We start from the raw sequence: 12778 nt of genomic DNA on the forward strand, positions 1-12778 counted from the left end.
CCACTTCCATAAATACAACTATTTCTGTGGTACAAGTAGGATTGGCTACAGGGACTAATTTATCACCATTTTCTTTCAGCACATAAACAGTGTAGTAAATTCTGTAGCTTCCAGGGGGAAAAAAGAAAAAGAAAAAAAGAGGCAGCAGCGGGATTTCCTTCAGTAAAGTAGCATCAGTTGTATTTTTTCTTCAGTAACACACCAATTGTTCTTCATTTTCCAAAAATATACTCGCTGTGTCATGCCTAGTGTGCAGTCAGAGACAGGTTTCTGGCTTTCAAGCTTGTCACACCTGAGAAATTGAGGTGAAGAGAGGACAGCAGGCTCAGGCTCGTAGCTTTTAAAGACTTTGGTGGTATTATGAGCTTTCCTTCCATCTATCCCCACACAGGTTTGTTCATACACAAAAGCTCCATTTCAAAGGTAAATCTTATCATTCCTCAAATGTGCTGAATTTCACACACTGCTCAACAAATAAAGGGAGGGGGAGAAATCCTGACAAAATATTTCTGCAGAAGAGCAGCAGAGGTTGGATGCTCAATGTCCCCCACACACATCAAATGTGCCACCATGAGCCTGACATGCTTTCCCTGGGGGGGAAAGCTTTATTCCAACGTGCTCAGGCTCCATCCAGAGCAACTGAGACAGTTTTATAGGCTGTGACCTCTCTGGGATAGAAGAACCAGAGCTGGAGCATCACCTGGGAGCCAGATCATCACCCAACTAGAGCAGCACGGATGGGTCCTGGGACTGCAAGAATTTAATTTCACAATTAGATATCCAAATTTAGCATAGTGTTCCAAGCACACAATATCCATTGACTCATTTTCCTCCAGCCCATCCATCAAAAAAGCAGTAAAAAAAATGCAAGGGCAAAAAAATAAAGTTCCAGCCTAGATGATATTGCAGATGAAGCCCCTGTTCCCCTTCCTATGGCAGAACTCAACAGAATGGGCCCTCACTTAACCAAAAGCATTCCCTGCTCCCCCAGCAGATACACCAAGAGAAAAACCATCCTGCAAGATGCTGGTTGGGGTTTTGTCCTTCCTGGACACTCCACTCTCACCTCTAGCACAGGAATCTCTTCTGCATTGAGATTTTCCTCCTCCAGCAAAGCTTTGCCCTATGGACCACACAGTGATTCCCAAACTGCTTTGAACAGATAAATGATGCCAGCATCATTTATCTAGCTAAATTTTCAGGGATAATCCCACAGGCAAGATAGCTCTGGTGCTCTCCACGTAGCATGGAGCCAGCAGAATGCCACCATTTACAAACATGTCCTGGATAAAAAGGACAAAAAATTCTGAAAGCAACAGCAACTTTGCCTCCAGGTCTGCCTTACCCAGAGTGAATTGGACTTGAGACAACAGCAGAGTCCAAGCTCCCAGGAAAGCCACCAAAAAAAGAAACAGCTTTAATATCATGCAAATGACAAAGGGAGAAGGAAATGAGGTGTTTTGAAAGGGGACCAGAAAATCTTGTATCAATGTAGAACCCCAATTCAGCAGGAGACAGCCTGACAGGCAAATGTGACAGCACAGAGAGGAGAGCATATAGAAGGAGACAGAGGCTTAAAACTTCAAAGGATTGTGATTATGGCTTAGATCCTACACAGGTATGGCCTGGAAATAAAGGACATCCCCATGTTCCAAAGTTTTGAGTGGAATCTCAGAGAGGTCTATGGCTTTTGGCATGGTTAAATATTGGGATGTTGGTTAGCCCAAACTGGAGATGTGGTGGGATATGCACCATTAAAACCCCCTTGATCCCAGTGGGAGCCCTGTTCCATGAAATAAGAAAGAGGAGGATCCCTGAATTTGTCTTGGGCAGGAGGAGACATCACCAAGCAGCTCCCACAGGCTGCTGGGATGGGACTTCACAGCACAACATGAGCAAACATGACCAGCATCATGTACAGATTTGTTCTTCAGACCTAAACAGATTCCTAAGAAGGCTTCTATGTGTGTTTTCACCTGAAGATGCTTCTTTGCATTGTGGCTGTGGTCAGATTAACATTTCCACTACACTGAATTTGACAGTCAAGAGAGATGAATGTCAGCAGCCCAAGCAAGCACATCAGTCAATGCACAAAACCCAGATAGCTCAACACAAACAAAAGCCAAGAACTGTTAAGCTCTGCTGCCACTCTATTTCCACTCCTTTGCTTCTCCATGGCATTTCAGAGCTCAGACATGCCTTGTATTGCCATTAAATGTGAATATTTCAAAAGGTGCTGCATCAACAACTGACAGTAGAGCTGTGTGGCACAGCTATAGCAGCAAAGCTGGACCCTTGGCTTGACCAAAGTCCTTCAGAAAGCACTTTTTTCAAATAGAGCTCAAGCAGGATTAAACAGCAAAGCTCATCCCATTAATAGCCAGAGAAACACCCAGCTGTGAACAACCACCTGATATCCTGGAACAATTCTGCTGCAGACACTCCCACGTGTGATGGGTTAGCAAACCCCCATATCCCAAATCAAGGGAGAGAGCAAATTCCACATTAAACCAGTGGGAGACAATGGAAATTAAGGACGGGCAGCCCCACCATCATGCCCAGGTGAGGAGCCTGGACCACACAAGCAGCAGCCATAGCAGCAGAACCACAGAATCACAAAATATCCTGAGCTGGAAAGGACCCACAAGGATCATCAAAATCCATCTCCTTGCCCTCCAAGAATCCACCGTGTGCCTACAGATGCATGGAAGAACTGTTGAACACACACACCAGGTCCTGAAAAACCAGCACTGAAAGTTAAGGCAGCAGCTTCCATCTTCTCTTTCCCAGACACCCCAGAGACTCATATTACTTCCTCAATTACTTTGAGGGAAGAGCCAAGAAAAACAAGGCTGTGGTCCAGACATCTCTGCTGAGCCCACAGGGAAGACTGGACAGTGGTCAGAGGATTGCAAACCAGGAATTTGTTCAGAAAGAGAAAAATCCACAGCCTCAGACCTCCCACAGGAGTTGAGTTCTTTCCTCCTCTGTACAAATTTATGTTGTGTCCAGCTGCAAGGCAGAAGTGGCCAAATTGTGATGTGCAGCAGGAAATTGAGCCAACAAGACACCACTGTGCACTGTGCCTTTGTCTGAGGGAAAGAATTAGGGCTGGGCAGTCCTTCCTGTCTCCAGCAGGCACTCAGAAGGTTCCTGGGTGTCCAACTGCATGTCCAGCTTGAAAAATCTCCCTCAGCATCTCCAACTACTTCACTCAGCCCGTTCTTGCACAGGTGAAGGAGATGTAAAACTCCTGACATGGAGCCTACACATGGCAAAGGCTAAGCAAACTTCAATGCCACGAGCCAAAGGCAAAGGAGTTCATAAAATAACATTTTGCCAGAGACAACCAAGCAGAACGAGATCAATTTCTAATCTCCCTCCCAATCTAAACCATTCTGTGATTAAGAGCCCAATTATTTCCCATGAGCTGGGATAAACCAAAAAGAAAGATATGGAGATCTGGACCAGGAGATGCAGCCCCAACAGCATAACCTGAAATAGCTGTGTCTTCATCATAACCCCAATACAGGATATCCAAGGTGCTGGCTGAGGACACAAGGGAAATTGAGACTTTGCCAACAACTTAAAAAATTCCCTAATAGCAATTCCAAACTCCTGCCAACTAAAAAATAAGAGTGGGTACTCACTAAACATCACAAATTTCTTTTCCTGACTCACATGCTCCTTGTTTTCCTTCTGTGGAGGATAAACCCTCCCAATTTTCCATTTGAGCAGTGGGATTGAAAAATTTTATATAACCAAGTTCATGTACAAACAAAGCAGCCCTGTAGTTACACCTCAGCTCAGAAATGAGATTAATTGCCACCAGTAAAACTATGATATTATCTGAAGATCTGCAGGACATATAGGTATTTAATGTATTAAAACAAAGGTGCAATTACTTTAAGTAAAAAGGGGTAGAGTTTTTAAAACACAGAGTTATATTTTATATCAAAGCTCAGGATTTCTTCAGAACATCTGCAGGCAGAAACAGGACCAAAAAAAAGACCACAGGAGAACTTAATCACACAAGACAGAAAAGCCAAAGTTAGTTTTATCCAGGTCAGGACTTTTCAAAAGTTGGGATTTTGTTTGTTTTGCCCTCATTAGAGGGAAATGCTACTGCAGAAACCATGAAAAAATTATGGGTGGGTTCACAGCTTGTGTCTGTGGCAGTGCACTTCTCCTTGGATAACATCAGATCCTTGCAAACCCTGTCAGAGCATTGCCAAAGCTGATCTAACTGGCAGTGACAGAGTCAGAAATCTCTTCCCCATCAAAATCAGTTAAGACATAATAGAAAGTCTATCAACTTCCAGTCCTGTAAATATTAACTTTCAAAAGCTACTGAAAAACACAGCCTTTTGGGTTTTTTAAGGAGAAAATTGTTTATCGCTTCAATATCATGAGTCAACTTCTCTATCACCCAACTTTTTTCCTCCTCTTGTTGTCAAATAATTATAAACTGAAATTTTTAGAGTACATTGCAAATATCCTATCAGTCTGTAGAATGTCCTCCCCCCACCCATATCCATCTCTCACCATATTTAAGTATCTGCTAAATTAGACAGCAAAGTTTTCCTTTGAATTATGGCTACCCTACAGCAGCAGTACAGACTATGTAAGGTATTATAAATACAGAATTTTAATTCTTAAAAGGCAATTTGAGCTGCTTATCAGAAATGCCATTTGTGAGAGAAAAACCACTTAGTCCAGTCAAGGCAAATAGCCTCTGCAGGGCAGGTCTGGGAAAACTTCACCTCAGCCAAGGAACAGCATTTAGAACCATGGAATGGTTGGGGTTGGAAGGGACCTTCAAGACCATCCAGTTCCATCCCCTGCTATGGGCAGGAACACCTTCCACCAGGCCAAGCTGCTCAGAGCTCCACCCAAACTGGCCTTGAACAATCTAAGAACCCTTTTCTTCTAAAAATCCCCCACTTTCCTGAAAATAAATGTGGGGAAAACATTTCAGCGGGGCTTGTTGCAATAGGACAAGGGGGAATGGCTTTAAGCTAAAAGAAAGTTGATTTAGATAAGATATTAGGACAAAATTATTTACAGTGTTGGTGGTAAATACTGGAAAAGATGGTGGATACCCCATCCCTGGAAACATTCCAGGTCAGGTTGGATGGGGCTCTGAGCAATGGGATCTGGTTGAGGATGTCCCTGATCATTGGACTTGGTGACCTTTAACAGCTCCTTCTTGTCTGAACTCTTCCATGATTTGTGTCTTGTAAAGATTTCCAGCACTGAGATTCTTTGTTTAGCCTGCTTTCATTGCAGACACAGTAGGGCAAGGAAAAGGAAGGAAGGGGAAAAAAAGAAAAATGGAAGAGCAAGAAGAAAGGAAAATGGAAAAAAGACAGATCTGTAGACACTGAGGGAAAGGAAAAGAAAAGAACAGGAAAAGGAAGGGAAAGGAACAGGGAAATGGATGGGGAAAGGAAGAGGGAAAAGACAGGGAAATGGATGGGGAAAGGAAGAGGGAAAGGACAGGGAAATGGATGGGGAAAGGAAGAAGGAAAGGGAAAAACCCAGGGTTTTTCTTGTCCAATTTACAGGTCAGAGAAAAATGGAAATACCATCTTTCCTTAACTGGCACTGGGAGGGTATGGAGCTATTTAAAAATACAGTGATATGCCAAATTTACTAATTCCTACAAAAATCAATGTCCCCAGCCACTGGTTTTTGTTTCCTAATAGAGGCCCTGCATGTGCTTAAGTTAACTGAGCTCTGGTCGATACATGATGTAATTTTATGTATTTTTATTATAAAAATGCCTCCAGTGTGACAAAAGGCTGGTTCTAAGTGCAGGGGAGGATACAGACTGTTCAATGCCCCTGGCAACAGCTTAATGGGAAAGCACAGATATTTTAAATTGCTTTTTAATCACTTCTAGATATTTCACCCCCAAAATTGTAACTTACTGAACAACTACACCTTATTGGGAATGAGCAATGCCAGCAGGCACAGACAATATTTTTCATTTGGCAAAGGTGCTCTGATCCTTTGGAATAATATTCACACAGAACAGCACTGAAGTTGAACTTTTTCAATTCTCTGCTTGCAGGTTTCCTTTATTTACTTCTGCATTTATTTATTTATATGTTCTGTTTAAAAACCAAAATTGATAGATTTCTTTATCTGCTTCCCAGCTGCTCTTTCAAAACAGACAGAGAACACTTTTTTCTAACTTAAAATACAGTCCTAAATCAAAACTTCCAGATCCTTCCTGGCTGGCCAGCTTGAGCCAGAGCAGATCATCTCAGGCAATTAAATTGCTGAGGAGACTGGGATTGATGGCATAAACCAACCTGCAGAAGCAACATTAAAAACACAAACATTGATTCAAAACATCTTGAAATGCTGAAATGCTTTCCCTATGGGACAGGCACTGTGCCATGGCCTCTGTCCTTCATTATCCTGACCCTCCTTGACTTTATGATCTCTACTGCCCTGCTATGGGTTGTAGCTATCCTGGAAAATGAGAGTGGGAAGCAGAACTGAGTTGGGAAGTCACGAAGAATTTCGAAATTTCATCAACATTTCAAATTTTATAGAAAACCTGTCATTTCAGAAGAGAGTGATGTCCTTTCCCTTGGAATTCATACAACAGATTTGGATAGTGCTACAGGGTTTCCTCCTCTTACTGCTTGATGCTGGGTGAGTATTTTTTTGGGCTCTGGAGATCATTCCTGTGCAATCACTGCTTGTTTGCCTTCCTCTGCTCTGTAGCTGCCAACACAATCCTCTTCCAAACCTACACACAGCTCAACATTGTGATCCATCTCCAAGGGATGCTGATCACAATGTTGAACTGTGTGTAGGTCTGGAAGAGCATTTTGTTGTTGGAACAAGAAGATCTTTAATGTCCCTTCCAACCCAAAGCATTTCATGGATTCTGTGATTCCCAGAGTGGCTGCTCTAACACCACCCCTTACATGGTATCTGCATCTTTACATACTGTGAGAGGACAGGGAAAAAGAGGAAATATCCCAACCATGGCTCCACAAAATAACCTCAATTTTGCAGCAAGCAAGCTGGAGGGCTGCCATTTCATTCAGCTGAAATAGAAATGCATTCGGCCTTTTGGATCTCTAAAGGCAGAAGTAACTCACATCAGCTTCTTCCTCTCTGCTCAGGAAAATAAAGGGACATGTGGATTTACCTCTTTTGCTGGTACCTTGCACAACAACAGCTCTAGGCTGTCATCCCAAACTAGCACAGGAACCTGCCTCTGTGAGAGGGAGATGTTTTTAAAGCACACCAAAAAAATCCGAATCTGGCAAATAAGGAGCAAACAGAAAGCTGCAAGGCCCAGGGATGCAGATAATTCAAAATATACTGATGGGCCCTGAAAAATGGAGGCTGCAGCCAAAAGGTCTGGCCTGACACAGGACAGATTCACTGGCAGCTCACTGCAGAAATGAAGGTGGTTTCACAGATGTCTCTGCCCTAAGACAATGAGGCACCTGCTCTTGATTTTGGGACCTGAGTTTCTGTAAAATCCAGGTCAAAAGAGGAAAATTAATCCTCATCCTTTAAAAACTTGATGCATAAATAAATCAAATTAAATCCTCAACTCTATCACAGAATCTCAACCATAAATTGGCAGCCATTTGATAGAGGGAGGGCAAGGATAGTTTCATCTTTCCCCCACCACGCTTCAGAAGAAAAAGAGAACATTTTTAGGCTGGAAAAGAGGTCACTTGAGCTGCTGCCATAGTGTGAGATGTGGGAACAACATTAATTTCTATATCCATGTGTTTTCAGGTGCTGGTGCTTGATCCAAACACCTGCACAGCACAGGAAAGCTTCCATCAATCCCTTAATATGCAGTGGAAATTAATCCCATTTTTTAAATATTACAAAAATCCAGGAGCTGCCCTTACCTACTGCAATAACTGTAATTTCACTTCCCTGTATTGCCCCATATTGCAAAGAAAAAAAAATCATAAAATCATAGAAGGGTTTGGGTTGAAAGGGACCTTAAAGCTCATCCAGTTCCATCCCCCGCCATGGGCAGGGACAGCTTCCACTATCCCAGGTTGCTCCAAGTCCCATCCAACTTTGGACACCTCCAGGGATGGAGCAGCCACAGCTTCTCTGGGCAACTTGTGCCAGGGTTTCACCACACTCACAGGGAAGTATTTCTTCCTAATCTCTAATCTAAATCTCCTTTCTGTCAGTTTAAAGTAATTTCCTCTTGTCCTGTCCCTCCATCCCTTGTCCAAAGTCTCTCTCCAGCCCTCCTGGAGCCCCTTCAGGCACTGGAAGGGGCTCTGAGGTCTCACTGGAGCCTTCCCTTCTCCAGGCAGAACAGCCCAAACTCTTCCATCCCATCTTCCTAGGAGAGGTGCTCCAGCCTTCTGATTCGAAATCCTTCCTTAACACCCAGGTTTTCCCCATCTGAGGAGCATTCCCAAATCACAAGAAGCCCTCTTCCCATGTGGTGCACAGCAGACACCTCCCACAGCCCGACAGCAGCACTGGCATCCAACAATGGAAACTTTCCTTCTATTTGCATGCTCGGCTCTGCCAAAAACAAAGCACCCTGCTCAAGTGGGAGAACACCTTCCTACTTGTTCAGGGAAGGCCAGGGAATTTGTGCAGATCCCTGGTTACTTGGAGGCAGCACTTCTCAAGGAAGACAACCGAGGGAGCTCAGAGCAGCAACTCTCAGCGCTAAGGAGATTAGGAGGGCGGCCCAGGGAATCAGCAATCCCAGCACATCACAGCCACACAGCCTTGCCCACGGCTGTCACTTTGAGGAGAGTTTGCTACAAAACCAGCACAGAGATTATCTTGTTCCCTTGCAGGAATGCAAGGATTGAGATGCAGGGGGGAAAGCAGCAGGACGGGAGCCGCAGGCTTTGTGGAGGCGAAGCCAGCTCCGCTCACTGAGCAGGGACCACCACATGGAGGAATTCTGGCCAGAAACCACCCCAGCGCTGGAATGCTGGCCAAGAAAATGGTTTGAGAAAACACAAAATGTGCCAGCAGCCTGATGACACTGCCCATTGCTCTGAGGGAGGGGGTGCACTGAATGCCAGGACATTCCCATGAAGGCAGGCGTGGGTAGTTATCAGATTAACCCATCACCCAGGGAGAAGGGATTTTGGGTCACCACAGGGCTCACATCACATGCTGGCAGCTGGGACAGCCACACGAGGGTGTTGTATAATGGCTCTTTTTCCTTTCCACACACACTCAGTGGCATCCCACAGAGCAGTGTCACAACTAGGGATCTCCTGTGTGGTGAGCACACAGAGCAGCTCACTGTGAGCCAAGTCCACCAGGAGTCCACAAAGAACCATGGAATTGTTTAGGTTGGAAAAGACCTTTAACGTCACCAAGTTCCACCATTAACCAAGCATTGACTGCAAAGGCCACCACTCTGCCATGTCCCCACGTGCCTGTCGCAGACATATTTTATGAAAAATCCTTTTACCGGGATCTTTTCCCCTGAGAAGCTGAGAAGCTTCAGCTTCTCCATGTTTTGCTGCTTTGGAATGAGATCTGGAGAAATGTTTACCCATCATGTGAATTATTTTTACTTGATGACCAATGACAGCCACCTATGTCGAGGCTGTGAACAGTCACAAGATTTTAGGATCATTCCATTCCTTCCCTTTGAAGTCTTCTGATGAAATCCTTTCTTCTATACTTTTCGTATAGTTTTAATATATCATTTTCTTTTAATATAATATATATCATAAAATAATAAACCAGCCTTCTGAAATATGGAGTCAAGATTCTCATCTCTTCCCTCATCCTGGGACCCCTGTGAGCACCACCACACGTGCCACATCCACACACCTGTTAAATCCCTCCAACACTTCCTTGGGCAACCTGTTCCAATGCTTGACAACTCTTTTGGTGAAGAAATTATTCCTAATATCAAATCTAAACCTCCCCTTGTGTCACCGTCATATTTTCTGAACAATCCCTTCGCCAGGATTTCTTCTCCTGGGAAGCTGAGAAGCCTGAGAGGAAAATGAAAACAATAATTATCTGATCTGCTTCTCCTGTGTTTTGCTGCTTAGGAATGTGGTTTGGACACTGTTTACCAACTACTCACTGTTTTATTGGTTTCATGTGAATTGTTTTAACTGAATGGCCAATCATGGCCAAGCTGTGTCGAGGCTCTGAAAAGAGCCAAGAGTTTTTTATTAATATATTTTAGCCTTCTGTCTGTATCCTTTCTCTGTTCTTTAGTATAGTTTAGTATAGCATTCTTTAATATAATATAGATCAAAAAATAATAAATTAACCCTCTAAGAACATGGAGTCAGATTCTCAATTCCTCCTCTATCTGGGGAACTCAGAAAATACCCTGACACCACTTGAGGCCATTTCCTCTTGTCCCATCACCAGCTTTGAGCCCTTCTGTGTGCCCTTGAACAAAGCACCCAGGTCCTTCACACCCCTGAAGACAAAATCAGCATGTGATGGAACAGTTCAGGAAAAGCAGTATTTGTGGGCTTCACCACTGACACCTGAAGAGATCAGAAGGATGGGGACAAGGATAAAATGCAATGAGATCTATCAAGGACCTGGGCACAATGAGGACATCAACACATGGATGTTACATCTCCATTTGTTTTAAAGGCTTATTTTATAGATAGTTGTGTGCACACAGATGTACATTTATGACTAATAAAAACACAGCTTTTCCAATTACTGGACCTATAACTGAAAGCACCAATGACCAGCCAGAAAACCACTCAGTGAAACACAAAAAGTCTGAGCAGTAAAGCTGATGCTGGACACAAATCCAGGCACAAGCTTAGCACCAGTCAACCTCTCTTACTTGCATCACCTGAATGGCTGAAGCACGGGTCAGCCCAGTTGAACGAAGTGCCCAGGGGAGCCTACTGGTCTACTTAGCAAGGAGTGGCCTCTCCAGACCTCAGCAGCCCCTGGCAAACACGTGGTGATGTGGATGAAGGGCTGGGGCCAGGGAGCACCTTGTGCTTGTACCCTGTGCAGCCCTTCCAGCACAAGTGCCTTCACCAGTGCTCACCCAGCACAGAGCCTGAAAAAGCTCAAAACAACTCCACTGCCTGGACTTGCAGGGTATCAGGAGGTGAAGAAGAACAAATCTGAGCAGGGAGAGATTTGGAGTCTGCCCTGCAATGATGTCCTTCTACAGCTTTGCTCCCAAAGCACCACCTGTGGCTAACAGTGAGGTTTTCAGGAGCATTCCACACCCAACTTAGAGTGTGTGACTCTTCCCAAAGGGTTTCCACTTTTCTCATCATGCAGCAGATAGACAGGGAGAGCAACAGACTCCTGGTACACATGGGGAGAGGAGAGGGCAATCAACAAGTGTGCAAGAGCACAAATTCAACATAGGGACCATGACAGGACTGGACAGGTCAACAAATTTATGGGGACTAAAATGTTGTCAACAGAGCCAAGGACCACCATGACAGCTGGGGAGAGACATCCTGAGCCCAGCCTGGCTGGCACCATCAGTGCAGCTCCCAAAGCCCCACAGGACTTTCACATTCATCACACTTGGTGTTCTTTACAATTCACTCCACCACCACCAATGCCCTGCACTGGGTGACTCCAGGTCCAGCAAGAGCAAGACTGGTCAGAGACAGAGAAATGCCCCAACAGTTATTTCCCCCCTCACTGCTGAAACAATCTGCTCCACCACCTGGCTGATTACAGTTTGTTTTTTGGTTTTCTTTTTCATTGTCCAGGTTGCTCCCAGAGGCCACACTCCCCTGTACCTGCTCCTTTCTGCCACACAGAAGAAACTGCACATGAAAGTAAGAGATGGGAAGGGAAAACGATAAAGCTGAGAAAAGCTGCCCTTGGCAAAATTTGTTTTAAGGCACAACTAGCTGGTACTGAAAGCCAAATCCTCTGGTTTTCAGTCCAGACCCATGTGGGAGGACAATTTGTGTTCTCTCTCTCCAGCCAGAGGTGGTGCTTGGGGACTGTTCAGGAGAGCAGTAACACCACTAAAGCTCTGGGCTCAGTCCTGTTGGGAGCAGATCCAGGGGAATAAACACTGGGATTTAGGGAAACATCACCTGTATCAAAGGAGACACTCATCACACTGATCCACAACCTGGGGACAGGAAAATTACACAAAGCACTGCTCCCTCCCCAAACATGAGCCTTGTGGGGAATGAATCAGTTTCTGTCTCCAGAGTCACTGAGGAGGAGTCCTATAAATCTCCCTATGTCTCCAAGGGGAGGTAAACCAGGTGGGAGGGACAGAATAATCCCAGAAAAAGCCAGTGGAACTTGGCTGTGGCTCTGCTGCCCACAAATGGATCTGCCACAGCTGGATCTGCTGCTGGAGCAAGAAGCAATTTCCCTGGGAGGGGACACATGAACATCCCAACAGTGTGACATGGACCAGATCTCCCCTGCTTGCTTTTCACACTGCCCAGGAGACCAACAAGGCTTTACCACCTTGGCAGGAGTTTCCAAGATGAGGAACATGAAGTTTAACCTGAAGACCTACAGAACAATGCAGTTCTCAGTGATTTCAGGGAATTTGAGGATGGATTATTTAGTAGGGCTTGTAGTTTCAGGGTGATGGTTTCAAACTGAAAGAGGGTAGGGGTTCAGGTGAGATAAAAGATTTTGGAAAGACACAAAAATGTTGCCTACAGTGATGCCCCATCCCTGGAAAGATGCAAGGTCAGGTGGGATGAGGCTCTGAGCAAGCAGATGAAGTTGGAAATGTTCCACCATTGGACATCTCACTGCTCATTGAAGTGGATTATATTTTATGACCTTCCAA

The 12778-nt window shown here is 44.6% G+C and overlaps 1 protein-coding gene across 7 annotated transcripts in view; it reads right to left on the reverse strand.

Moving 5' to 3' along the window:
* TSNARE1 (t-SNARE domain containing 1) overlaps positions 1-12778 on the reverse strand; it is a 471893-nt gene that overhangs the window by 414087 nt on the left and 45028 nt on the right. The gene's annotated exons all lie outside the window — the stretch shown is intronic.

This window comes from Zonotrichia leucophrys, chromosome 2, assembly GCF_028769735.1.
Source record: "Zonotrichia leucophrys gambelii isolate GWCS_2022_RI chromosome 2, RI_Zleu_2.0, whole genome shotgun sequence".
Lineage (NCBI taxonomy): Eukaryota > Metazoa > Chordata > Aves > Passeriformes > Passerellidae > Zonotrichia > Zonotrichia leucophrys.